The following is a 26,079-nucleotide window of genomic DNA, read 5'->3' as shown; positions in this document are numbered from 1 at the left end:
CCCGATGGCCACGTGTCGACATCTCAAGGGATGGATACATGATAGGATGATGAGATAGGAGTATCGAATCATCCTCTAAAAATGAGAGCTTGTCTCAGTCGAGGCACCTGTTACAAGCGTCACATGAATGACACGTGTAGGAGCAGTCTAATCCGCTCAGACGGTCAAGTCTAAAAATAAAGACCGCATTTAATGAAGGATAAGGACGAGACATGAGCAGATCTGCATCGTGGAGGAAGACTCGGACGATCTATACTACTACCCAGAGGTGATAGAGCACGAGTTTCTCCTTAGAAGAGCAGCGCGATATGGAGGAAGAACCAGACAAGCCATCACGAGGGATAGTATAGAACCAGTCCGAAGCAGCAAGGGCGGTAAGTGACAGCTCACCAATCTCGGACGAACAAGCCACCACGAGTTTATTTTGCCTATAAATACCAGTCCATGTAGAAGGAGATGGACAACTTATGTAATATCAGATGGTCTTTCTACATAAAATTCCTGAGAGAGATCTAGATAGAGAGAAAGTAAGAACTCTAGAAGAGATTTGTAACTCCTTTAAGGGTAAGACCTTATAATCAATAAGAAAACATCTTCTTTCCCGTGGACGTAGGTCTTTAAGGCCGAACCACGTTATATGCTTGCGTCAATCTTTAAATTTCATGCTCTTTACATCTTGTTCATCTTGATTCTTGTATGTTTTAGTAGTTTTTAGTCTTTAATTTCACTTGGGTGTAGTCATCAGAAAATATGCAACTACAAGGAGTCCCCAGTTCCATCTATCGATCGTACTTTCTAGGAGAGGTTGGGGTTTGGGAACGGCTTCCCTGGCTGGAAACACCTGCTTTCCTGATGCAGTGCGGTTGAGGGATGCAAATATGTCTTGACGCTACGCCGTGGAGAAATATAGAATCTCACATAACTGTTTCATCATAGACTGCACGACTTTGTGGGCGAAGTCCCCAGAAATCGTGCAGTTCCTGACGGGAAGAGGGTCTCTGTGAACTCAGGAGGGTTGCTGATTTCCTTTGCCATGATTTTGGAAAAGTCGTTCTTTACGTGTGATGAAATTGGATTGCTGATTCCCTTCTACTGGGCGTTCAAGAGCAACGCGAGCCTCTTCTTCTATAAATGCACGTCTTGCTGAAGTGCCTGCGCCGGATGTTAAAAGTATTCCTTTCCATCTCCCTCTTGGGTTGACGTGACTCTTATGGTGGACGCTCCATCAATGTCTTGAGGAAATAGGTATCTATTTCTGAGTTATAAACACGTCTGGCTGAGCCTTACGAGAACCTTTTGTCTTTCCATCAAATCAACAGTGGTAAAAGGAGGTCGGATTCTCCCGTCTCTTCCAGTATCTTTCCATGATGGTGAAGTAGCAGCGTCTCTGGTGACGGTTGGAAGGGTAAGGATGACGTTGTTTTGGATGGTTGTGGAGCGGAGAAGATGGCGCTGGAAAGATGCAAGCTGTTATCCCTGAAAAGGATGCAAGATGCTGGCGCTGGAAGGATACAAGTTGCTGGCTCTGGAAGGATGCAAGCTGCTGGCGCTGGAAAGATGCAAGCTGGTAGCGCTGGATAGGCTTGGAATGGGCGGTGGCTTGGCGTGGGTGCTGGCTTGGCGTGGACGCTGGCTTGGATTTGGTATGGCGCGGACTGTTGGCTTGGCACGACGCCGGCTTGGAGTAGTGCGGACCGTTGGGCACCGTGAGGCTTGTTCTTGCGGGCCCAGTTGCCTCTTTCCATACGCAGCTCAAATAGGAAATTCTTTCCTTATTCAAATTCCAAAAGTGTTATACCTATAAAAGGGGTTGGCTCTCCTTTTTTTTTTTGAAAGGCAAACAAAGCGCATGGTTTATGGTTTGATTTGAATTGATAGATAATTGTTATCTATGAGTGTTTTGGATTATTCTTTTGGAATGAACCGTTTTAGAATGGTGTTGTTTTGGTTATGACTATAAGTAGCATAAGTACCCCAGGAAAGCCATGGAATTGTGAATGTTGTGCGACAGTAGAAAGCACGAAATGAAACATGGGAACAATATGGCTATCGGTTTTTATCATCTTTGTGAAGGTTTGAAGTAGTAGACCATGTATTTTTCCTGGGCAAGACTTACTCAGTTTTTCGGATCTCCTAACGAAAAATGAATCTTCCGGGTGCAAGTCCGAGTTTTGTGGGAAATGCCGTCGTAATCGTGGAAAGTCCCCAGTCGTCCCTGAGTCACCTGATAACCGAGTCGTCGACCCCTGGGCGGATCGTTTGCTTCTACCGTCTTGGAAGTCCCCAGTCATCCTTTGTCGTGTCATGACTGGTAATTGGGCCGTCTGGTAACTGAGTCGTCGATCCATGAGCGGATCGTTTGCTTCTAACCCCTTGGTGTCTTGGTTGAAGTATGATATCGGGAGTTAGAAATTGATATTGTAACCGAGAGATTAATCTCCCATTGTGGTCGCTAATTGTTTGAGGGTGAAAACAGTTTCTGCTGATTTTGGTAATTTCGGGTGTGTGGGTGAGAAACGAGTCTAAACCCTAAACAATGTACTGCAAGGGAGTACTTTGATTCGAGAGAACAGTCAGTACAAATCCGGCCTAAACCAAGAAATGGTCGTTCCAGACTTGCTTCGGTCACAAAGTGAAGGAGAAGGGTTGGTCTTAGGGAGGGAAGCAAAGAGAGTGTTGAGACCAGAATAGTTGATTCTGGAAGAATAGTTGTTTGACGACTTGTATCAGAAAGTGAAACGCTAGCAGATTGGAAAGCTAACAAGTGATTTCTGAATGTTGTATACTCCTGAAAAAAACTTGTTCTTTAGTGGAAATAGGTAAGACCTATTTATACAAGTCGCAACAAAACGTACATCGGTCTCGTAAGAAGTGGAAACGGTTGAGTAAATGGAAGAAAGTGGTAACGGGTAACGTCTGGAATTGATGTTTCCATAATGAAGGAAACGTTTCACCATTACTTCTTATATTTACTAACCGCCTCACCCTTATGATACTTTCCTATAACGGGCGTAGTGTACGCCGCACGCTGTAAACCGCCAGACCAATACCCTGATGAGCATCCCCCAATTTGTGACATGTTTTGATGTCTCGATTGTTTTCGTGGAAAACGTGTAGCACGTTTCTACGCGTGGCGTGGAAAAGGGGTTTGGCGTTTGTAGCCAAGTTGGTGACGTGACGAAAGAATATGCATCGTATCCAAGTTGGTGCCGTGACCAGAGAGTTAGCATTGCAGCCAAGCTGGTGCCGTGACCAGAGAGTTAGCATTGCAGCCAGGACATTGCCACGAGTCGTTTGGTGGAAAGTTTGTACGGATGAGATCTGCCTCTCAGGAGGAAGGGTAGCCGTAGATTGTTGAAACCCTTCGTTTGGCAACCAGCGGCATATGGTAGGGCCGGGATGGTTTTGGCATATTTTAGGCGCAGCCAAAATTAGGGTCTTGGAAAAACCGTGATTTTTTTCCTTGGGCCGGAAGTTTCCATGCGTTAGGTGGCGAACTTGGACGGATGAGATTTGCATCTCAGATGGAAAGGTAGCCGTTGATTGTTGCAACCCTCTGTTTGGCAGCTAGCGGCATGTGGTAGGGCCGGCATGGTTTTGGCATATCTTAGGCGCGACCAAAATTAGGGTTTTGGCAAAATCATGATTTTTTTCCTTGGGCCGGAAGTTTCCATGCGTTAGGTGGCGAACTTGGACGGTTGAGATCTGCATCTCAGATGGAAGGGTAGTCGTTGATTGTTGCGACCCTTCGTTTGGCATCCAGCGGCGTGTGGTAGTGCCGGCATGGCTTTGGCATATTTTAGGCGCGGCCAAAATTAGGGTTTTGGCAAAATCGTGATATTTGTCCTTGGGCCGGAAGTTTCCATGCGTTCGGTGGAAAACTTGTACGTCTGAGATTTGCATCTCAGGAGGAAGGGTGGTCGTTGATTGTTGCAACCCTTCGTTTGCAGCCAGTGGCATGGTTTATGCGCGACCAAGCTGGGGTTTTGACATAGTTTAGGCGCGGCCAAAACTAGGGTTTTGGCATAGTTTAGCCAGTGGCATTGTTGCAACTCTTCGTTTTGGTAGCCAGCGGCATGAGGAATGGCCGGCATGGCTTTGGCACGGTTTAGCCGTGTCCAAGCCTGGATTTTGGCATAGTTTAGGCGCGGCCAAAAATTAGGGTTTTGACATAGTTTGGGCGCGTCCTAAATTAGGGCTTGGCGTTGGGCCAAAGGTTGTCGCGCGTTAGCTGGCGACCTTGGACGGCTAAGATCTGCATCTCAGATGGAAGGGTGGCCGTTGATTTTTGTAACCCTTCGTTTTGGTAGCCATCAGCATGTGGTAGGGCCGACATGGCTTTGGCACAAGTGGTGCGGCTGGCATGGTTGGCATGACATTGGCACATGTGGTGCGACTGGCATGATTGGCATGCCTTGGCGCATGTGGTGCGGCCTTGGCGCGGAGATGTGGCTGGCACGGCATGCCATTGGAACATGTGGTGCGGCTGACATGATTGGAATTCCTTGGCATGGAGATGTGGCTGGCACGGCATGCCATTGGCACATGTGGTGCGGCTGGCATGATTGGCATGCCTTGGCGCGGAGATGTGGCTAGCACGACATGCCACTGGCACATGTGGTGTGGCTGTCATGCCTTGGGATGCCTTGACGCGGAGATGTGGCTGGAACGACATGCCATTGGCACATGTGGTGCGGCTGGCATGGTTGGCATGCCTTGGCGCAGAGATGTGGCTGGCACGGCATGCCATTGGCACATGTGGTGCGGCTGGCATGGTTGGCATGCCTTGGCGCGGAGATGTGGCTGGCACGGCATGACATTGGCACATGTGGTGTGGAAATTAGGGTTTGGCATATCGAAACCCTAAATAACATTAAAAAAAGGTCCCCTGGTAATTTTCTCGTAGACGTATTAAAGGGTTCAATAAATGCGCTTAGTGGAGACATTATTACTCAAGTTATGTTTCTCTTCAGAGTGACGTTACTGTGTGACTAAGGTTTTACGATTTTAACCCTAAGGTAAAAACCACCATCAACAAGAATATATTGAGTTGAGTGCTACTGTACACAGAAAGTGAAAATGAAAACATCGTTGGTGCATAGTTAACTGAACCCCTGCAATTGTCCATAATTTTTGTGTTGTAAAGTATTAGCATGGGTCAACCCGAGGAACCCGAGGAATATAACTTGGGCGGGACTTGGGAAGCACCTCCACAGGTTCCACGGGTTCCATCGACAATTTGGACAAAGATTTCTACCTCGATTCTGCCTCGGCCAAGCCTTCTAATCCGACCAACCAACCCAAGTCCCACCCCTAGGATTAAATGATCGCCAAAAAGATAAACAAGATGCAGTACAACAATGCCCAATTGTCTTTTAAACACCTTTCTCTCACGATAATACTTTTGTTTTACAAGTTTTTTTCTCTATTGGAAATCCATATACGGGATCTTGACCACATATATATCACTAGGTATTACCTATGCCGACCCAACTAACCTAGAATCTTGACCCCATGAACGGAAACATGTGGAGTGTAGTGTTATTCAGTAAACAAGGCTGACTTCCCCTTAGAGAACAGTGCGATACTTCACCAACATACTATGACTCGACTAATTAAACACGATACTCTGACATGATTAACTAAACACAAGGGTGGTGCTAAATAAAATAGCGTGGGAGGATATATATAGGCGGATTAACTAACACAATATATCATGACACGAATAGTTAAATACTGGGTCCATCCTTAATGGTTGAATATGACCCGACTAACTAAACACAACCCCGAAAATTACAGACTGAATAAAATTTCGTGAGAGGATGCTAACCAGCCTAACAAAAAATAAAAATCGAAAAAGGTTGAGCCACAACCGTAGGCCGGGGTGATACCTAGTCATTGTTATAAAAAAATAGTGGTGTTTGACTTCTTGATCAAAGAGTCAAAGAGTGGACAGGATTTACCGAAAATTGTCATCCGACGGTCGGAATCATCCGGATGGGGTTTTCAATTGAACGGCCCAAATTTACGACCAACAAATTTAGCAATATATGTCTCTTTTTCCGAAAGCGATTTTTTGACTGAGAAGATAGCGAGAGATGGCTTCACCTTCACATCCTTCGCCGAGTTACTTAACAACGGGTGTTCTTGCTTAATAAAAGAAAAACAAAGCAGGTGTATGGTTTTCTCTCCGGAGATTAGAGATGTTAACTTTGCTTGTACAAACAAAAACTTAATATTCTCATCTATTATTTTAACTACAACTCTTCTTCAGATTTGATGTTAGCCGCGCCTTCCATTCCTATCTGCAACCCTAAAAACTGACTAATATTTCTCTGAATCTAACTGATTCATTAACCAAACAACTCTCTTCTTCTCTCATATTCTAACCCAGGATGAAGCTTTAAGTTGAGAGCGTTCATGAAATCTTTCCTGGAGTGCAGAAATTGACTCTCCAAAGTATAAGGTGTGTAATTTTTATCAGAATTTAGATGCTTTTCTAGAGTTTTAAATCCTTTCGGTAATGTCAAGGATCCCTTGAGGTGTTTTATTTCCCTTAATTTAATTGAATTTTATGTGAATTAGATTTGGGTCTTTCTGATTTGTTTGGTTTTCGATAATAAGTTAATATTTTTGGTTGAAGGAAATTTGGGAGGCAAAGTTGAATCAGAAGGAAAAGAAGAAACGTCCAAATAACACTTTTTGAGCAACTTTTTCCACACAAGTGTATTTCTACAAAAACACCTACACAAACATAAAAACACCATAATAAGTACAAAATCAAGCACTAGCAATAGATACATTGAGGACTATTCAGACACAAAAACGTGTCTATCAGATAACAACTTAGAACGATGATCACCATCTAAAGAGATGGATATCCATAGAATGTTTGGCGGAATCAATGATCAAATGGTCACACCTTCCTCCTAAGTCAGGTTTTTACCGGATAACTGCATGTATTATCTGGTTCAGGCGCTCATGTTTTGTCCCAAGTGGTTTTCCTAGCGCAGGCGTTTAGACTTTGTCCTAATTGGTTTTCCTGACGTAATTTCGACGAGGGAAGTATCTCATGGCGATGACTGACATCTCTCTAAGATAAAGTTTTTCCTACATGGTTTTCCTCCGCTGTTTCAACAAAGAGAGAAAGTTCATACTAAAGGCCCCTGGTACACTCATCTTTTTACCAGATTTTGTCCCACCGAATATTTCTGGCGAAATTGACGAAACAACATTTTAAAATGGTATTTTGGACTGCGGTCCATGGAGAAAGATTGGGATTGTCGAGTTGTTGAGTTTAGGGCCACAACTATTCAAATAGTATGTGTCGCGGTAAATATGGAATGATTGGTCTAAAGTATTTTAGGATTTGTTGAAAAGTCTATTTAAGACAATGGAGTGTGCGAGACTTACAAAATGAAAGGCCACGAAGCTTAAAAATACATAAAGAAATTGCTAAGTGATATTTGGTTGAACGAAAATTAATAAATGTCTTTGTTTCAAGATGGAGAAGAGCAACACCTCCCTGGACTCCATCATTGATTTCACCTACTTCCATCTCTTCAAGTTCCCCAAGTGTCTCTTCAACATCAAATTCTTTTGATGGATTCTTAAGAAAATCTTAGTTTAAGTCTTAAAAATCATTTTTTATTAATTTGATCATAATGTTGCAGTGGAAATGTAGGGAAGGAAAAGAGGAAGAAGGTTTCTATTGATTAGCATCAACCTTATTACATAGCTATAGTATCCTTTATATACATGGAAAGGTAAACCCTAACTATATAGATGGGCCGCACATCTATGGGCCGTAGTCCCTACAACACTCCTCCTTGTTCGGTCCAATAGAACTTCATATGCAGTGCTTCACATATAGTGCTTCGTAAGTACTTCAAATGTCGTCCTCTCCTTGATGACTTGCGCCGAAATCAATTGCCTCATTAGAACTTTGACAAGGAAAAACCCAGTGGGATAAAACCTTGGTAAAACTCTTCACATGTAGAACTTCACATGTTATCTCGTAGTTTACATATAGTTCATCACATGCAATACGATCTTCAAAGACCGACAAGTCTAAGTTAACTGCCTCGTTAAAACTTCGTCAGGAAAACCCAAAGGGGCAAAACCTGAACTAAAGAAAAAAAGTACAATATTAAGCAAACTTAGAACATAGTTGGACTCGAATATGTTGCCTCATTAAAACCTTCACAAGGAAACTCATTGGGACAAAACCTTGACGAAGGGGAATGAGTACAACGTGACAGATGCAAGTAATGGTGATCCGTTGCAGATGATCACTTTGCTTCGTTGAAGTTGATTAGTTGCTTCACAACTTCTAAGGAAGAAAATCCTTGTGGGAAAGACAATATCCTTAGTTGGGAAGTTGATTCCCGGTGTTTGTTGTTGTCTCATTAAAAATCTTGCCGAGCAATAAAACCCTATGGGAAAAAGTAACCTCGGTGAAAGAAAAGAGTTCAACACACCATTAGATGCTCTCCTTGATGTTAGACAATTTTCATTAGTCTAATGCAGTCAAAAGGAGTTTATCACACTTTACTTTGGTGACTTGAATGTTTATAAGACCATGTTTTTGATTCTGGAAGTTTCGTTGCTTAATAAAATATCGCATTTCATTTCTTTGATTCAGATATTTTCAATAATATCAACGCGATCTTTATATCTTAAACGTTCAACATACTTGATGTTTTTAAGTGTTGTCTCGCTAAAAACCTTGTCGAGTAACAAAACTCTTTGGAAAAACTATTCTCGATCGAAGGGAAAAAGAGTACAACAAAACTTCAATTTCGAAGTAAAAACATGTCGGCATCTCCCCCTGACTACTTTCAGAGTTGTTCCAGACAGTTCCTTTAGTCATGTATTTTTCGAAACTGAATATTGGTAATGACTTAGAAAGTAATCTACCATATCTCCCTCTGATTACTTTCGTTGGAGAAGAGATTATTGATCCTTCATAATCAACAACTTTTGGATTGCACTTTCATTGGCATTCCTTTTAATGTCTTTGTTGGGATAAAACAAATTTTTGTCAATGGTTACTTTTAAGTACATGATTACATTCACTATACCATTCCAATGACGTTGCGTTGGCGTGGAGCTATATCTAGCAAACAAGTTCCCCGAGGATGTAAAATTTAATCGAGTACATTATAATATTAAGTACAACAATACGTCTATTGTACTTAGATATGGGAATTTCATCTCCCAACACATCTTCGTCATATTCCTTTGGACGAAATGGTTACTTACTTACATTTGAACCTCGACTAATCATGGGAGTGCTATCAGGATGCATGTCTTTGTTAAAATTTCCTGACAACTTTAGACATATGAAAATTGGTGGAATAATATCACACAAGCTCAGTACTTGGTCGAGCTTTTCCTAGATTTTTCGTCTCAAATTCGGATTTTAAATAGCTTTTAAGGTCTCTTATTACATCAAGAGTACCCATCATGTATGTACCGCCGACATAAATAGCTACAATTCCAAATTAGGAACTTTCTTGTGAATACGCAAGAAAAAATAACTTATTTGTCTATCCCCTCCAAATCAAATAGGCATTTAGACGGGTATACCACTTCCGCTTCATTGCTTCAATCTCTAAGTGAACGTTCCATCGAATTGTAAACGCACTTTGTGGTTTAGAGTTACTTGATTTGGGAAACAAAAGTATAACAAGTACTTTTGTAAATATCTTCTATCTCTTAATTCTTTCAGAGATACGTAACAACCACATACATATGCTGCATTTCAAGTCCTTTTGAAATTACCAAGCTAACTAAGTAGCGGAACTCTATAACGTTCATTACAAGAAAACAATTCTAGGGATTTGTGATAAACCTCGCGCCACAAGGCGAGTCTTTGTACTTTAAGACTACTTTCTTCTCATTATGATTTATGACAAATTAATTATGTATGTCCAATAGGCTTTACACTTGGTTGGTTAGCACTACCACACCAAATACCCGTATATTTTCCAAAGAACTAAGTTCTACCTAGATTGTGTAGGCCAAATATGCTATTTATTTGAAATTAATCAAAATAAAGCATGGTTCGATCTCATTGTGCTCTACTTCTGGAGCAACTATTTATGGATTATATCATCAATGTGTACGCATGATCCTTCCATTGACTCATGTGCATTCTCATAATCCGTCAAGATTTTATTGTTCTCTAGAATCATTTAAATCTTCGGAGCGTCCTCCAGTATTGATTCATGGACATAGTCAGAGACAATCAAATGAGATGATTTAATTAGTGATACAAATTAGGCTGTGCCTTACTCATCTACTTCCTTTCTAGGTGAGCATTGATCGAACCTGATGGTCTCTCCATCTTCCTTTATGGAGTCACGGCCTCAACTACACTTCCACCAAGTGTATTTGCAACACCTTAGTCTATGGTGTACCCCATACCGAGGATTTCTAACCTTGCAGGAATATTTGCAGCTGGTATGTGTGATCTTGTCACCTTAGCGACATCAATGTACATTTTGAAAATTGATTATTCTTTGTCACTTAAAATTTACATTTATGGAGTACAAGAATCAATATGAGACACAGTGGGAACACACCACGATAATTCATGTCGTTACCTTAGAAAATACTTTTTCTTATCTCCCCCTAACGACGGGAAGACTGTCTCATTACAGTGATAACCTGCAATTCTAGTGGGAGATCGTTAAACATCAACCAATTCATAAAAAGATACATTAAGAGTTTCCAAGTTTCAGTTCAGCATTACATCCAGATTTCATCAGTTATTTCTCAAACGACCACAGTCTCAAAATACCAAAATATCAAACCAGAAGTTGAATTCCACTTTACTACTGAACATTGTAACATACCTGAACATTGTAGGGTATGTTACAATGTAACATACCTGAAAAAACCATAACCACTTCAAACCTTACATCTTTAAACCAAAAAAGTTCCCTGCATAACTCCATCTTCTCATCAACACCACCAAAAAAGGAAGAAAGCCGACCAAATTTACAACCAAAAACAGAAGAAAAAGTTTCACACCATCTGCACCAACATCAAAAAAGGAAGGAAGGAAAAAAATTACCAGAAAAACTGTTTTGTTAAAAACTTGTTGATCGTTTTCAAGATTTTTTCAAAGCCTGAAAAACTAGTTTTTCCTGGTAATTCTGAAGAGATTACCACCAATCATCTTCGTCAGTATCCCATCCTTCATCTTCATAACGTTCACCATCATCACTGTCAGATGAAGCAGGTGATGTTCCACTGGATGACGATGCTTCATCACTGTCCTCATCTTCTCCATCCACGTCACTCTCAGTTTCCTCATCATCTACCATGGAAATTCGTCTGCTTACCCTTACCTTGCTTGGCTCACCTTCACTCATGGTGCGTGCAAAGATTTTGGGATTGGAAAGTTCATACTCGAATCGGCTCTTCAATCTCCCATCATGATAAGCATCCATCTTGCGTTTATCCTCTGCAGTATCAGATTCAAGGTCACTGGTGTTCACTTCCTCCATAGCATATTCAAATCCATCAGAAGCCTCAGAATCACTCTCTGTCGCACTTCCATATCTTGGGGCTTTGGCATGCCTCTCTGCCTTTTCCTCATCTTTTCTACTTTGTCATTCTAAGAATTTGGGTATCCATGCAGTGTAGAGAGCCTCGATTCTTCGCTCTTTTCGGATACGAGCAGCTTATTTTTCTTCTCTTTAACGTAATTTCTCTTGAACACGACGATCAATCTCTGATTGTACTTCATATCTCAATTTCTGCAACTCAATCACACTCAAAGAAGGGAGAAGTGATTTGGCTTGGGAATATTCAGGCGTTTCTGGTGGAACAACGGGATGGTTATCATCGGAGTTTGATGGATTTTGGCCAGGAAAATCTGCCATTCTCTCAAACTAATTTGCTAAACCTAAACTTTTCCTCTTCTGTAGAGAATTACCTTGAAAATATTAACCCCTCTGCTAATTACCTCCTTAATTAAATACCCATTTGAGTTTATTCAATTCCATTTATGGCGCTTAGTTAACCGTCATGTCTCTTTGTTTACCACGTCCATTCAAATCCATGCCCCTTCACCCTAATGAACATCATTACCCTGTCAAGACCTATTTTCAACACCCAATCCTCATTATTTCCTTTACTTCTCTCAGAATTGCTATTAAGGGAGGTGTTGGTAGGTCACCAAACTTTGAGATCGCTATTTAGGGTCTAATTGACAATTTTTTGTTTTATGCAGACTAAAGATTGGCAGCTTGGTGAATTGATACGTTACCTAACTCTTTCGAGGACATGCGTTCGAATATGGGCAAAAGCTTTTTATTAATTTTTTCAAAACGAACTTTTTAGCCACGCTATAAAACCGGCGTGTCTATAGAACGCACACTATGGACACACATATAATAGCGTGTCCAGAAAAGAACTTTTTGGCCACACTTTGAATTTGGCGTGTTTATTAAAATGTTGAGTAGTTGAACCAGTTTAGTTTTTTCAAAACACTAATTATAAACATCTAAAGATGGGTAGCTTGGTGGATTGATACGTTACCTAACTCCTTTGAGGTCATGCGTTCGAATATGGGCAACAGCTTTTTATTAATTTTTTCAAAACGAACTTTTTAGCCACGCTATAAAACCGGCGTGAAAAAGGAACTTTTTGGCCACACTTTGAATTTGGCGTGTTTATTAAAATGTTGAGTAGTTGAACCAGTTTAGTTTTTTCAAAACACTAATTTTAAACATCTAAGGATGGGCAGCTTGGTGCAGTTGCAAGTTTGCAGCTTGCAATCCTTTGTAATCTAAACACTATGTTACTTTAGTGTGCATAGTTATTCTTATTCCGTTTCCACATGATGCAGTTGCAAGTTTGCAGCTTGCAATCCTTTGTAATCCAATTTTTTTCCAATTACCATTAGAAAGTCACTTTACAAAATGGCCTCACAAAAACCTTTCAGTTGAAGGTAAAATGATTTTAATTCTTTTTGCATCGTTAAGTTTTAGTAGGAATTGCATAAACATTCGGTTCTACTTATAAGTCGGAAAATTGCCTGGTCGATTTTCAGTGAGAATCCCTGATTTCTAAAGTATTGTAACTTGTTATGATCCCCGTTTACCCATACGAATAAGTACTTGGACAAGGTCAATCGGGAATTCTGGTGATGGGGATATTACAACACAACATTTAGAGGTGAAAGGGCAACTACGTCTCCTAACATCCCGAGTTGTACAGCTAACAACTGTTAGCACAATCCATCCTGCGCTATTTAAGTTACCACCACATAATTGGAAGCGAAAGAAGTGACGATCCAAAAGCATAAAAGGTCAAGAACTGAAACCGACAAAGTTGGAAAAATGTTGATAATAATAAACTGTGGAGAGATAAGAGATTAACTACAGGAAAAAAAAGAGTACATGCATAAAAAACAAATTTTTGTCCGGATGATGAGTTTAGGGAGGTGAAAAAAACACACTAACATACAGGAAAGCAAATAAATTTTTGTCCCGATGTCCATCTAAGTTATCCCGGACACTGCAATGTCCATCAAAAATACAAAATACAGCTTTTCTTGTGGAAAGCATTGATCGAAGGCCTTTCGACCTTCGACACCAACATCCTCCCTCCCCCTCCATGCAACTTTGATCCTAAGACTGCTCTGCTATTCTTCTCCATTATCCAGTAAATTCATGGCTTACCAATGCACCTGTAATTGATGAATCTTGGGGTATTATATATCCTCATGTAATAGTTCTTCGGTAGTTAAATAAATTTCAGGCTTCAAAAAAAAAAGGAAAGCAAATAAAAAAAATGAAGCCGGAAAGGGAAAGGAAATTTCCCTTTACACTGAGCGTCGATGACCTTACAATTCTAATGAATCAAGCAGCAGTAAGAGCGGAGAAAAAAATGGTTGAGCCAAAACTAAAAAAATGCTATCCAACATATAGGAAAGCTAGAAATACCAAATCGAATGGGTTTTGAAAGTTCTGCATTTCACTATCATGTGATAGCATGATGGTAGATAGTTCGTGAAAGCCGTTATAGACGTATTCCAAGCCAACAAAGTATGCAATCCTGCAAAATAGACAACACCAAATGAGGTCCTCGCTTGATTCAAATTAAGGAAATAAGCAACTAAGGAAATAAGCAAATAGGTTAAAAAAATGCAATGACAAAAAACACTAAATGAGATGCTTGCTTGATTCAAATTAAAGAACTTAAGTAAATAGTTGAAGAAAAGAGAACTAAATAGTGACGAAATTCACTCTGTTTAGATAACTTTTGACCTTCATTACTTATGAACAAATGCATCATACCCTGCACTCTTAAATTAATTACACCAAAATTTGCTTCAAGTACTATAAATAGACCCAAATCTTCTGAAGTCTACTCCAACCATGGCCAACAAATTGACACACACTTATGGAAACCACACCTTTAAGTTTAGTCTCAAAAACAGTAATTATCAAAATGTCCAAGTTCAAAACATATATAAATACCCAATACATACATAATTTAGGTAAGAAGTGCTACAAAATTAGAGTTACTTGCTTCTCTCTCTCGCATGATTTAACATGATGCTAAGTCCCAAATTTGTTCAATGATGCAAATGAGTTCTTACTAACAATCCCCCTTGTTAACTTTGGAATTTTTTAACTCTAAAAGGAAGTCTCCACGGTTAAATATATTTTTTCTTTTGAGTCTTAGGGAACTAATAGACTAAATGCTGGTAATAACAATTGATCAATTTCAGGAGAATGATTTTATTATTACTTACCACACTAACAACCACCAATATTACCAACCATCATAAATATGTAAAAATGTACTAACCAACCGAACAATACTCATAAATTTGCAACAGGAGAAACAAATTTCCGTGTATAGAAAATTATGGGAGGATGTTTAATTACCTAAAAAGAAAAATTAGCAGCAGGAAAACTCTGTTCCCAAGCACCTAAATCCCAAATCTGAAGTTACAACTTAGCCATTCAACTGATATAAGATTTTTTAAACGAATATATGTTCAACCAAGAAACAATAATACATTCACATAATATTTTCCTGGTTATGAGTATCCAAGTTATCTCATCCTTACCAATGTGCTCAACTACCAAATTTAAAAATGAAGCGTCTCATTTTTTTTGAATATCTGCCAATTTCAAAAACTTTAAAAATATTAGCGAAAACCTAAGTTAGAGTAATTTGAGGTTTTTAGTGGGAAGAGACACAGTTTCCAAGATTTAGAATGTTACACAGGAAAAGTCTAAAATTATCGAATAAAAAAATAATCCAAATTGCAAATTAGGGAAAAACAAAAACAATATTCACAATTAACATAAATAAAAATGTTTATACCTGGGATAATAGAGCCGTGCGATGGAGCATTTATACGACAACTGGGATTTGTTCTTTGGTTTATATAACTATGAATTGAGCTTTAATTTCCATCTCGAACAACTGAACGGCGAAATGTTGCTTCCTAAACAATGGAGAGTACAACTATTGAACGGCGAAATGTTTCTTCCTGAAAGGAAAACCAATTACGGTGAGAAACGTTTGGACATAGAGCAACTGAGCAAAAGGAAAGTATTCCACGTTAGAACTAAGAAAAGATGAACTGCGATATGAGAAAGAAAGTGGGAGAATGGCAAGATTATAAAAATAAGAGCTGATGGTTGTTATATCTTTCTCCCATTGATTGCTAAGATTATTTCATAAGAAAAAAAATGAAACGCCTTTGACATTGATGAGTAGAGTTGTAACGAGTAATAAATTAGAATAAATGATAATATTTGGAAACAATGGCAGTGGCTCCATCTTGACCGTCCTTTATGAGGTTAAAATGTGGATCTCCATTCAGATATTGTCGCCCCATCTCAAGTTATGTTTCTAAAATGTAGATCCAAAAATACATATTAGTTGATCGATCTGGACCGCTCTTTATGTGTCCCAACTGTAGTTAGTCGTCGATGTAGGAAAACACCATTTTCCCTTATAATATAGATTTATTAAAATATTTCTTTATTTGTAGATGGATAATATAATGTAAACAATGAGACAATTGAAGGTAATGGTTTAAAAAAAAATATTTAATTTTCATTTATGAACCTAATTATGAAGGAACCCATTCAAAGTATATTCATGATGAAAAGAGGTTACAACTCTTACATCCTTTGGATGTCTTTGGTTGAGATGAGACTGGGATAGTCGGATGCAACGTTTGTCTCCCAAAATGTTATCCGTCCGTCTAAGCTCAAAAACTCATTCTGTTTTGTACTATAGATAACCTAGCCTGGTTTATGCTTGAATCAAGAATACAAAAAAAAGTTTGGCTAAGTTAGCTTATGTAAGAGGTGGTTGAGATTTATCCTTAAAAAGATAAATCTACGGCTAAGTTAGCTTATGTAAGAGGTGGTTGATCCTTTGACACACGACATTTTATTCGCACGTGTGTATGGCTTTTGGTTTTAAAAACGTTCCCCTCTCTGGTTTCTCTAATAAAAACCCAAACTGATAAATCTATGGAACTTTCATCTCCTTCCTTTTCTAATCTTTTTGAGTTTCATCCATATTCTTCTAGCTAATGGTGTTATGTAATAATACTGTTTTGTATATTCTAACTTTACCTTTTGATTTTCTAACAAAAAAAAAAGTTGACAGTGGGTTTAGATAAAGAATCTTATTTTATTATTTGGAATCCAATCAAACGACGGTTTCCAATTTAGTGGGAAGTGAACAAGGGATAACTAGGATTTCAAATTTTAAGGATGGATTACTATATCTTATCATCATCTTCTTCTTTGGATATTTGTACCTCTTTTTTATTTTTATGCATACAGTTAAGATCCATCATTTTCATTGTTTTTTCTTCTTTTGCTTTTTTTATTAATGCCGGTATTATTTTTTCTTCTCAGTACCCATCAATTTATTTAGTTTCAATATTTTCTTTACTTAATAATTTTCAGTACGCTTTCAATTTGGGATGGATTCTCAAAAAATGAAAAAATTTGTTGAATTTTGATAGGTATACACTGAATTGTTCCAAGGACTTTTAGAACTTGATTTTATTTTGAAATGGTGAGTGTATGAGGGAGATTTTTGATGTGATTGTAGATAGTGATAAAAGTGGTTCGATTCTCATACTTGCGAAGGATAAAATATAGACTTAAATTCTAAAACAAAAATAGAAAACTCAAACAAAGATGATGTTGTTATCAATATTAAAAGAACATTGAGGCTAAGATTCCACTATTTTCCAAGTTCAAAGTGATTTAAATCCAATATTTATATTTATTCAATTTTTTCGTTTAATTTGATTCTAAGATGTTGCAACAAGTAGATTTTTAAAATAACAAGTGTAAATCAAAATCATGGGATATCAAAAACCTAAGTCCAAGCATATACCATCAATGGAAATCACAATTGTTGAATAAAAATCATTAAAACAATTCTCAAACAAGGGAAATAATCATATGAATAATTGTAATAAATAAGATAAATAGAAAATACCACTCTTTATTGGAAAAATAGCTTCCTCTATCGCCTCAGCAATGGGGTTTATCTCCTCATATCAAAAACAGGTTCAAAATATTTTTCCATTGCTCAAAAGGTGTTTTCAAAGGTGAAGAGACTCAAAGGGAGTAAAATAGTTCAATCGCAACGTTTATATGTGTTGCAGATCGACTGTTACAAGAGAAACAGAAGGAATAAGACTGCTACAGTAACGATAGAAGCGAAGTGCTGTAGAATAACGACAGTGTTCTGCGACAGTTGGGCGTGGGTTGATGTTCTTCGTGTTCTTCAGCAGCACCAGCAGAATAGCTTTCCTGCAACTCGTGATTTTTGTCTCCTTTGGTTCTCTAAACTACCCCAAACTGTTCGTAATCCTTCTATGACCTGCAACCAACCTATATATAGGCAATAGACCCAAAAATAACTCGATTTAATCCCTCTCTTTCCTTCACAGCAAGTCTCGGATATTTCCTTTTCTGAATCTTCTCTACGCGTCTTACAAATTAAATCTGACGTCCAAGAATCTCCCAATGATGGCATTAAATATACAGAAGATCTTCTACCCTTATTTGCACGTAATCCCCATGTATAGAACCAAGAAAATTCCTGATAATAATGCTTCTCCTATGTTTTGTTCAATCCAAGGATTCATCCCTATTCCTTCGTATTTGATAAACATACATCCCATGTTATGCTCTAAGAAGTCCATCCCAACACGAATATGCAGTTGAATCACTCCAAATCAGATCCATAAAATCTCACAAGTCCCGTGAAACTCCAAGCCTTTGTTTTGTATAAAATCGATTTCTGACCCTGTTTTTTTCGATTCTACAGCTCATACCTTCCCTGTTTGACCAAAACAGGGTAATCCCAATCCACAACAAACACGAATTCATCCTAAAACTCGATCAGAATCTCGCCAGAATGTTTCGCTGCAAAACTGAATTTGAATTCAGTTTTTCCCACCAACAATCTGGAGAAGAGAAAGGTTGCCCCCTATCCAGAGTAGAGGTGCCGATAGCAGGTGCCTTTGGGGTGTCCTGATGGTTCCCCTTAGTAATTCGGGGTACCCCTTATCCATAGTGAGAGTCCGAATAGCAAGTGTCCTCCGGGTGCGCTTTTCGACAACTTTTCGAGCCGATCTTTCCAAAAATGTTTATTGGACAAAAATACCTACACACATAAAACACCATAATAAGTACAAAAGAGCACTATCAATATATAGAATCAAGACAAATTAGCCACAAAAATGTGTCTATCAAATACCCCCAAACCTATTATTTGCTAGTCCTCGAGCAAAGATAAAATTGAAAAATAAAATCCTAACTCACTGACGCAGGCATCGTCGATTGCATTTAGTGTATGGCATAAGCCTTTAAACCCCTAGGTGGCCCTAGTGGCCGAGTTATAGTCTCGGGAGGGCTGACCAGAGGTATACCCACAAAACCTTTATACTCCAGACCCTAGCTATCTACGCAGAACCTTGGAAAGCACTAAAGAATCTCCTTGGTGGACATACTTATTGACTACAGCAAAAAATACCCTGATGCGAAATTCCAATTGTTGTACACGAGTTTGCACTCATGCATACTAAAATTCATATAAAGTGACAGATTTCTACTCAGATAGTTGCACTATGGACATCAATATTCAGAGTCAAACCAATCACATGGATAGATTAAGAGATGGATATAGAAAAACGTAGATGGTTTTGATGTTTACTAAGTGAACGACGTTTCCCATATCTGTCTGAAGACCTCCGCAAAAATGAAACTATCATAATGGATTGAGATACTAGTCTGACTAATATCAACACAACTGGCATATACAAGGGAACCAGTGATTGATAATCCTAACTCTAGGTCAACACAGCTGGCATATACAAGGGTACCAGTGGTCGACTTTATTGAATTTATTCCTTTTGGTCAAATGGTCTGGTCTCAAATATTTTTTTTTCTTTCATGGTATCTCAATCACTCTAATTCACCCTAGCATTGGTAACAACTTGAAACGTGAGCCCCACCTAATCACTTAGAGTAACATAGTTTAAAAACAAAATAAAATAAAAATAGAAGTGAAAAGGACTCAACGAGATATGGTGAAACTATCATGTTATTTCTAACACCTGAGCTCTGTGCTTTTATGAATAGACTCTTCTAGATGTTTCCATCTAATCAGATTGGTTCCTCAACTCCTACAACCAAAATGCTTCCATCCACTTAGGTTGGTTAGTGCTATCCTTAATATGCATAAATTTATAGGCTCTGGAGTTTATTTAAAACAAAAAGTTTCTACCCCACCCCCAAACTTAAATCTAACATTGTCCTCAATGTTTCGAATGAAAGAACAGTACCAAAAATATAAGTAACATGAGGAAATAGTAAAGAGAGTATTCGGAAAGATAGTACCTGGGTGAAGTGAAACAAAAAACTGACAAAAATATTATACAACATACAAATCGCCTCGATGGTCAATCAAGGGTAAACAGGGTCCTCCAGAGGGACCTCCTCAACATCACTTGTAGGAAAAGGTTCTAAAAAGGGCTTCAATCTCTGACCGTTAACCTTTGAAGAACTAGTACCATCTGATGTCTCAATCTCAATAGCGCCATGAGGAAAAACAATATGGACCACAAAAGGACCGGTCCACCGAGAACGCAGTTTCCCGGGGAATAGATGCAAACGAGTGTCATACAGAAGAACTTTTTGACCTGGAGAAAATGACTTCCGTAAAATATTCTTATCATGCACAAGTTTAATTTTGTTCTTATACTCCTTAGCACTATCGTATGCATCTCTACGAATCTCGTCCAATTCATTGAGTTGGAGCTTTCTGTGAGCTCCTGCCTTGTCAAGTGAAAAGTTTAACTGCTTAATAGCCCAATAGGCTCTATGCTCTAACTCAACAGGCGAGTGACATGCCTTGCCAAATACTAAACGGTAGGGTGACATTCCAATGGGTGTCTTAAACGCGGTACGGTAAGCCCATAAGGCATCAGTAAGCCTCGACGACCAATCTTTCCTATTAGGATTAACTGTTTTCTCTAAAATACGCTTAATTTCCCTATTAGAAACCTCTACCTGACCACTAGTCTGTGGGTGATACGGGGTAGCTACTTTGTGGGTAATACCATATTGTTTCATCAATAGAGCAAACGGTCTATTACAAAAGTGTGAACCCCCATCACTAATTATAGCTCGCGGTGTACCAAAACGTGTAAGTATATTCTCTTTCAAAAATTTAATTACGACCCTATGGTCATTTGTTTTACACGGAACCGCCTCAACCCACTTAGATACATAGTCTACAACGACAAGTATGTAAAGATAACCTAAAGAATTAGGAAATGGACCCATAAAATCAATGCCCCACACATCAAAGACCTCAATCACTAAAATAGGGTTCAAAGGCATCATATTTCTACGGGAAATGGTTCCTAACCTCTGGCAACGATCACAAGAAACACAGTGACTATGGGAGTCTTTAAACAGTGAAGGCCAGTAATATCCACACTGCAATATCTTAGCAGCAGTCTTCTTAGCACTAAAATGACCCCCACAAGCATGTTCATGACAAAAGGAGAGAATACTGGACTGGTCATTCTCAGGTACACATCTCCTAATAATCTGGTCGGGACAATACTTAAACAAATAAGGATCGTCCCAAAAGAAATGCTTAACCTCGGCTAAAAACCTAGAACGATCTTGTTTACCCCAATGTTGAGGGGTACAGCCAGTAATAAGATAATTCACTATATTTGCATACCAAGGTGATTGGGAAACAGAGAACAATTGTTCGTCGGGAAAGCTATCCCTTATAGGAAGGGCATCACTAGGGGAACTAACAACTAATCTGGATAAGTGGTCTGCTACTACATTTTTAGCACCCTTTTTGTCTCTAATGTCTGGAGAAAATTCTTGTAACAATAGGATCCACCTAATCAATCTAGGTTTGGTGTCCTTCTTAGACAAAAGGTATTTCAAAGCAGCATGATCAGTATAGATTACGATCTTAGAACCTAATAGGTAGGATCTAAACTTATCCAAGGCAAACACGATGGCTAGCAGTGCCTTCTCGGTAGTTGTATAGTTCAATTGGGCATCATTCAGAGTTTTGCTAGCATAGTAAATCACATGAAGTAATTTGTCTACTCGTTGACCTAACACAACGCCTATAGCATAATCTGAAGCATCACACATAATCTCAAAAGGTAGGTTCCAGTTGGGTGTCTGGACTATGGGAGCGATAGTGAGTAAATTTTTAAGCTTCTCAAAAGCCTCTAAACAAGCATCATCAAAGACAAACTTAACATCTTTTGCAACCAAACTGCAAAGAGGTCTAGAAATCAAGCTAAAATCCTTAATGAATCGACGGTAAAAACCTGCATGCCCTATGAATGACCTAATGTCTTTTACGGTTTTTGGGACCTGTAAAGTCTTAATAAGGTCAACTTTGGATTTGTTTACCTTTATACCCTTTGAAGAAATGATGTGCCCTAAAACAATTCCTGATTTAACCATGAAATGGCATTTTTCCCAATTAAGCACTAAATTATTTTCCTTACACCTAGTCAACACTAATGTCAAATGATGCAAGCACTCATCAAAAGATGAAAAAAACACTGAAAAATCATCCATAAAGACCTCTAAAAACCGTTCTACCATTTTAGAAAATATGCTCATCATACAACGCTGAAAAGTCGCAGGGGCATTACACAGCCCGAAAGGCATGCGTCTATACGCGAATGTACCAAAGGACAGGTAAAAGTGGTTTTCTCTTGGTCTTCTGGGGCAATAACGATCTGATTATATCCGGAAAAGTCATCTAAAGAGCAATATAAACTATATCCAGCTAATCTCTCTAGCATTTGGTCGATAAAAGGAAGGGGAAAGTGATCATTCCTTGTGACCTTGTTCAATTTCCTATAGTCGATACAGACACGCCATCCCGTGGTCGCTCGGGTTGGGATTAACTCATTATCCTCATTCTGGACTACAGTGATACCTGATTTCTTGGGAACAACCTGAACGGGACTGACCCACTTACTGTCTGAAATTGGGTAGATAATACCCGCATCTAACAACTTAAGCACCTCTTTTCGAACTACTTCTTTCATGTTAGGGTTCAGTCGACGTTGCATCTCCCTAGACGGTTTGGAGTCTTCCTCTAAATGAATCTGATGCATACAAACGGTAGGACTAATACCCTTAATGTATGCTATAGACCACCCTAAAGCTTCCTTATTATCTTGAAGTACTTTTACTAGCCTACTTTCCTGATCACTATCCAAGTCGGCAGCAATAATCACAGGTAAAGTCTCAGATGGGCCTAAGAACACATACTTCAGGTTATCTGGTAGTGGTTTGAGGTCCAACTTAGGGGGCTCTTCTAAGGAAGGAACTGAGGTAGTCTCAGAAGCTGGTAATGGTTCGAACCTAGCTTTCCATCTATCAGTGTCTAACACAGGGGTAGAATCTAATAGAGCATTCACTTGTTCAATGGTACTATCATCGTCAAAATCTAAACCAAAACGGGATAGACAACTCTCTAATGGGTCTTCAGACAAGATGTTTGGTAATGACTCCTGAACTAAGGATTCTATCATATTCACCTATTTAACACATGTGTCATCTAGCTCATAAGGTAGCTTACTGACATTAAAAATGTTCATTTCGATAGTCATATTACCAAAGGATAAATTCATCACACCATTTCGACACAGTTTATGATCGCATTAGACGTAGCTAAGAATGGGGACCTAAAATCACAGGTATCTGGTTCTCTGGGTCAGGGAGGGCAGGTTGGGTATCTAGGACCACGAAATCCACTGGATAAATAAACTTGTCGACCTCAATAAGAACATCCTCGATAACACCTCGAGGAATTTTGACAGACCTATCAGCTAACTGCAGTGTTATCTGAGTAGGTTTCATTTCACCAAGTCCTAGCTGTAAGTACACATGGTACGGCAGTAAGTTCACACTGGCTCCTAAGTCAAGTAAAGCTTTTTCTACCCGGTGTTTACCTATTGTACAAGCAATGGTTGGGGAACCGGGTCTTTGTACTTTGGAGTGGTAGTGTTCTGAATGATTGAACTTACATGACTAGCTAAAAAGGCTTTCTTATGGACGCTAAGTTTTCGCTTTCGCGTACACATATCCTTAAGGAACTTGGCATAAGCAGGAATTTGCCTAATTGCATCTAATAAAGGAAGGTTTATGGTAACTTGCTTAAAAACCTCCAATATGTCATTAAAGTTCGATTCCTTCTTTGTTGATGCTAATAGCTGGGGAAATGGGGCTCTAGGCACAGAATCAGACCTCTCAGGAACCGAATTGGCATCATCGGAAATTTTATCAGTCCCCTCAGTTAGTGGTCCTGAGGGATGAGATCCTGAGGGGTGAACTACAGTATGTTCACTATCGGGCATGGTTACCTGATTGTCTACTACTCTACCACTCCTAAGGGTTCTAATAGCATTCAATTGATTCGATGGTTTTGCACCTACTTCATGAACTCCTCTAGGGTTGGGGGTAGTCTGACTAGGGAGCCTTCCGTTATCTCTCTCACTTAAGGTCTTAGCTATTTGGCCGACTTGAAGTTCTAGCTTAGCAAGGCTCTGAGCATTAGTTTGAAAGTTCTGCTTGGTTTCCTGTTGAAAACTAATTTGGCTCTGTGCTAACATATCCTGAGTTTTTGCTAACATCTTAATAGATTCCTCTAAGCTAGTCGTTTTTTTTCTGGGCCTGATGAATTCTTAGTGTAACCAAAACCTGGGGGAGCATTAGAATTACTAAACTGACCTTGACTCTGGCCCTTAGACCATGAAAGGTTCGGATGGTTTCTCCAACCAGGATTATAGGTTTCTGAATATGGGTCAAACTTCTGACGGTTATCATACCTAGTGTTATTATAGAGAGCATTGGCTTGCTCTTCATTATTCTGGCCTTCCCAAAAAGGCTCCAATCTACCACTAGTGTGACCCACTTCTAAAGCTTCTAACTTTTCGCTATAGCACAATTTTGGCATCTGATTCAAAGCTTCCTTCTACCCTATTAACGTTTCCTCTCCTAGAAGAATTGTTTTCTGGGGTACCCTATTGCTTTCCCATTGTTGGGTCTTTTCGGCGATTTCATGCAAATATGTCATCGCATCATCAACTGTTTGGTTTTCAAACCCACCTGTACACATGGACTCTACTGTAGTTGTGGTGGGATAATCTAAACCCTCATAAAGGATCTGAACTAACCTAACCTTTTCTAAACCATGATGAGGACATTGGGCTAATAAATCATTGAACCTTTCCAAATACCTATACAAAGATTCTCCCTCCTGTTGTGTAAACGTGCAGATTTGCGTCCTAATAGACGAGGTTTTGTGCCTAGGGAAAAACTTGTTCAAAAAGGCAGATGTAAGTTGTTCATAGGTTTCAATTGATTCGGAAGCCAAACTATACACCACGACTTGGCTTTATCTTTTAAGGAAAAGGGGAATAACCTGAGTTTTAAAGCATCATCATCAAGGTTTCTAATTTTCAGGGTACTACAAATTTCCTCAAAGTCCCTAACATGGAAATAGGGGTTTTCATTTTCTTTTCCTAAAAAGATTGGGAGCAACTGTAAGGTTCCAGGCTTAAGTTCATAATTTGCTTCAGTTTCAGGTAACCTGATACACGAGGGACGAGTAGTCCTAGTAGGATTCAACAAGGCTTTCAAAGTTGCCATTTCTGGCGCTATTGGACTATCAGGGATTCTTTCCTCAAACGGACGTTCAAAAACGGAATCTTCACGAATCGGACTTTCTAAATTGAGGTAATCAAGACGCTTAGAACTACTAGGTTTCTCTTTAACAAATCTACCTAGGGCGTCTCTTTTACGTTCAGGCATGCAACAGAATAAGGTAGGGAATTCTATGCAAACACAAAACAAGGATGACTCAACCAAATCAAACCTAAATTTCTAGCAAACAAAAAGCATGATGGCTCCACTTAGATTGTTTCTAGACCAGCTTCTATTCTTTCGAAAAGGAACTCGTTACAATCTGAGCAAACCCCTCTGGAATCAATCCGAGTCAAAGTAAGTTGAATCGAGGCGAGGGAAGCTTAGTGGAGCTTTGATACCCAAGGCCTCACCGGTTACAAGGCGGCGCAGTCACGCATTCAACTCACAGAAACCTTCAAGAACTTCGAAGTATGCTCAAAAGAGTAACCAATATTCTTCGAACGACTTTCCTATTAAGCTCGTTACCCTATAGGTCTCGTTCTAGTCAAAATTTTAGGCTTAGGTTCGCGTTTGGTTTCGTTTTCCTAAGGCGGGCAAGAAGAGAACGGTGATGAAATCCGAACCCTTATCTTGTATGGCCAGTCCTTGCCCTTTACTAGGAAATTAAAGCAGCCGTTTTCAAGTCCTCAGCATATATGCAAACGAAGGAATACAGTAAACCCGCTGAAAGGGGATTCGCGGGTGTTTCGAAAAACTTACCTCCCGTACCAGACGGGAGAAGAACCGCTGAAGTCGACTCGGGCCACGACTCCTATGTCATGTACGAACCCGAGGGGCCGAG

At 39.3% G+C, this 26,079-nt stretch overlaps 1 pseudogene; it reads left to right on the top strand.

Annotated features, from left to right (window-relative positions):
* The first annotated feature begins 24,778 nt into the window (after positions 1-24,778).
* LOC113276728 lies at positions 24,779-24,878 on the top strand (annotated as a pseudogene).
* The last annotated feature ends 1,201 nt before the right edge of the window (positions 24,879-26,079 follow it).

Source organism: Papaver somniferum, chromosome 4 (genome assembly GCF_003573695.1).
Source record: "Papaver somniferum cultivar HN1 chromosome 4, ASM357369v1, whole genome shotgun sequence".
NCBI classification, from domain to species: Eukaryota; Viridiplantae; Streptophyta; class Magnoliopsida; order Ranunculales; family Papaveraceae; genus Papaver; species Papaver somniferum.
The sequence above is the reverse complement of the archived record's forward strand: the minus strand, read 5'-3'. Positions and strand labels throughout refer to the sequence as shown.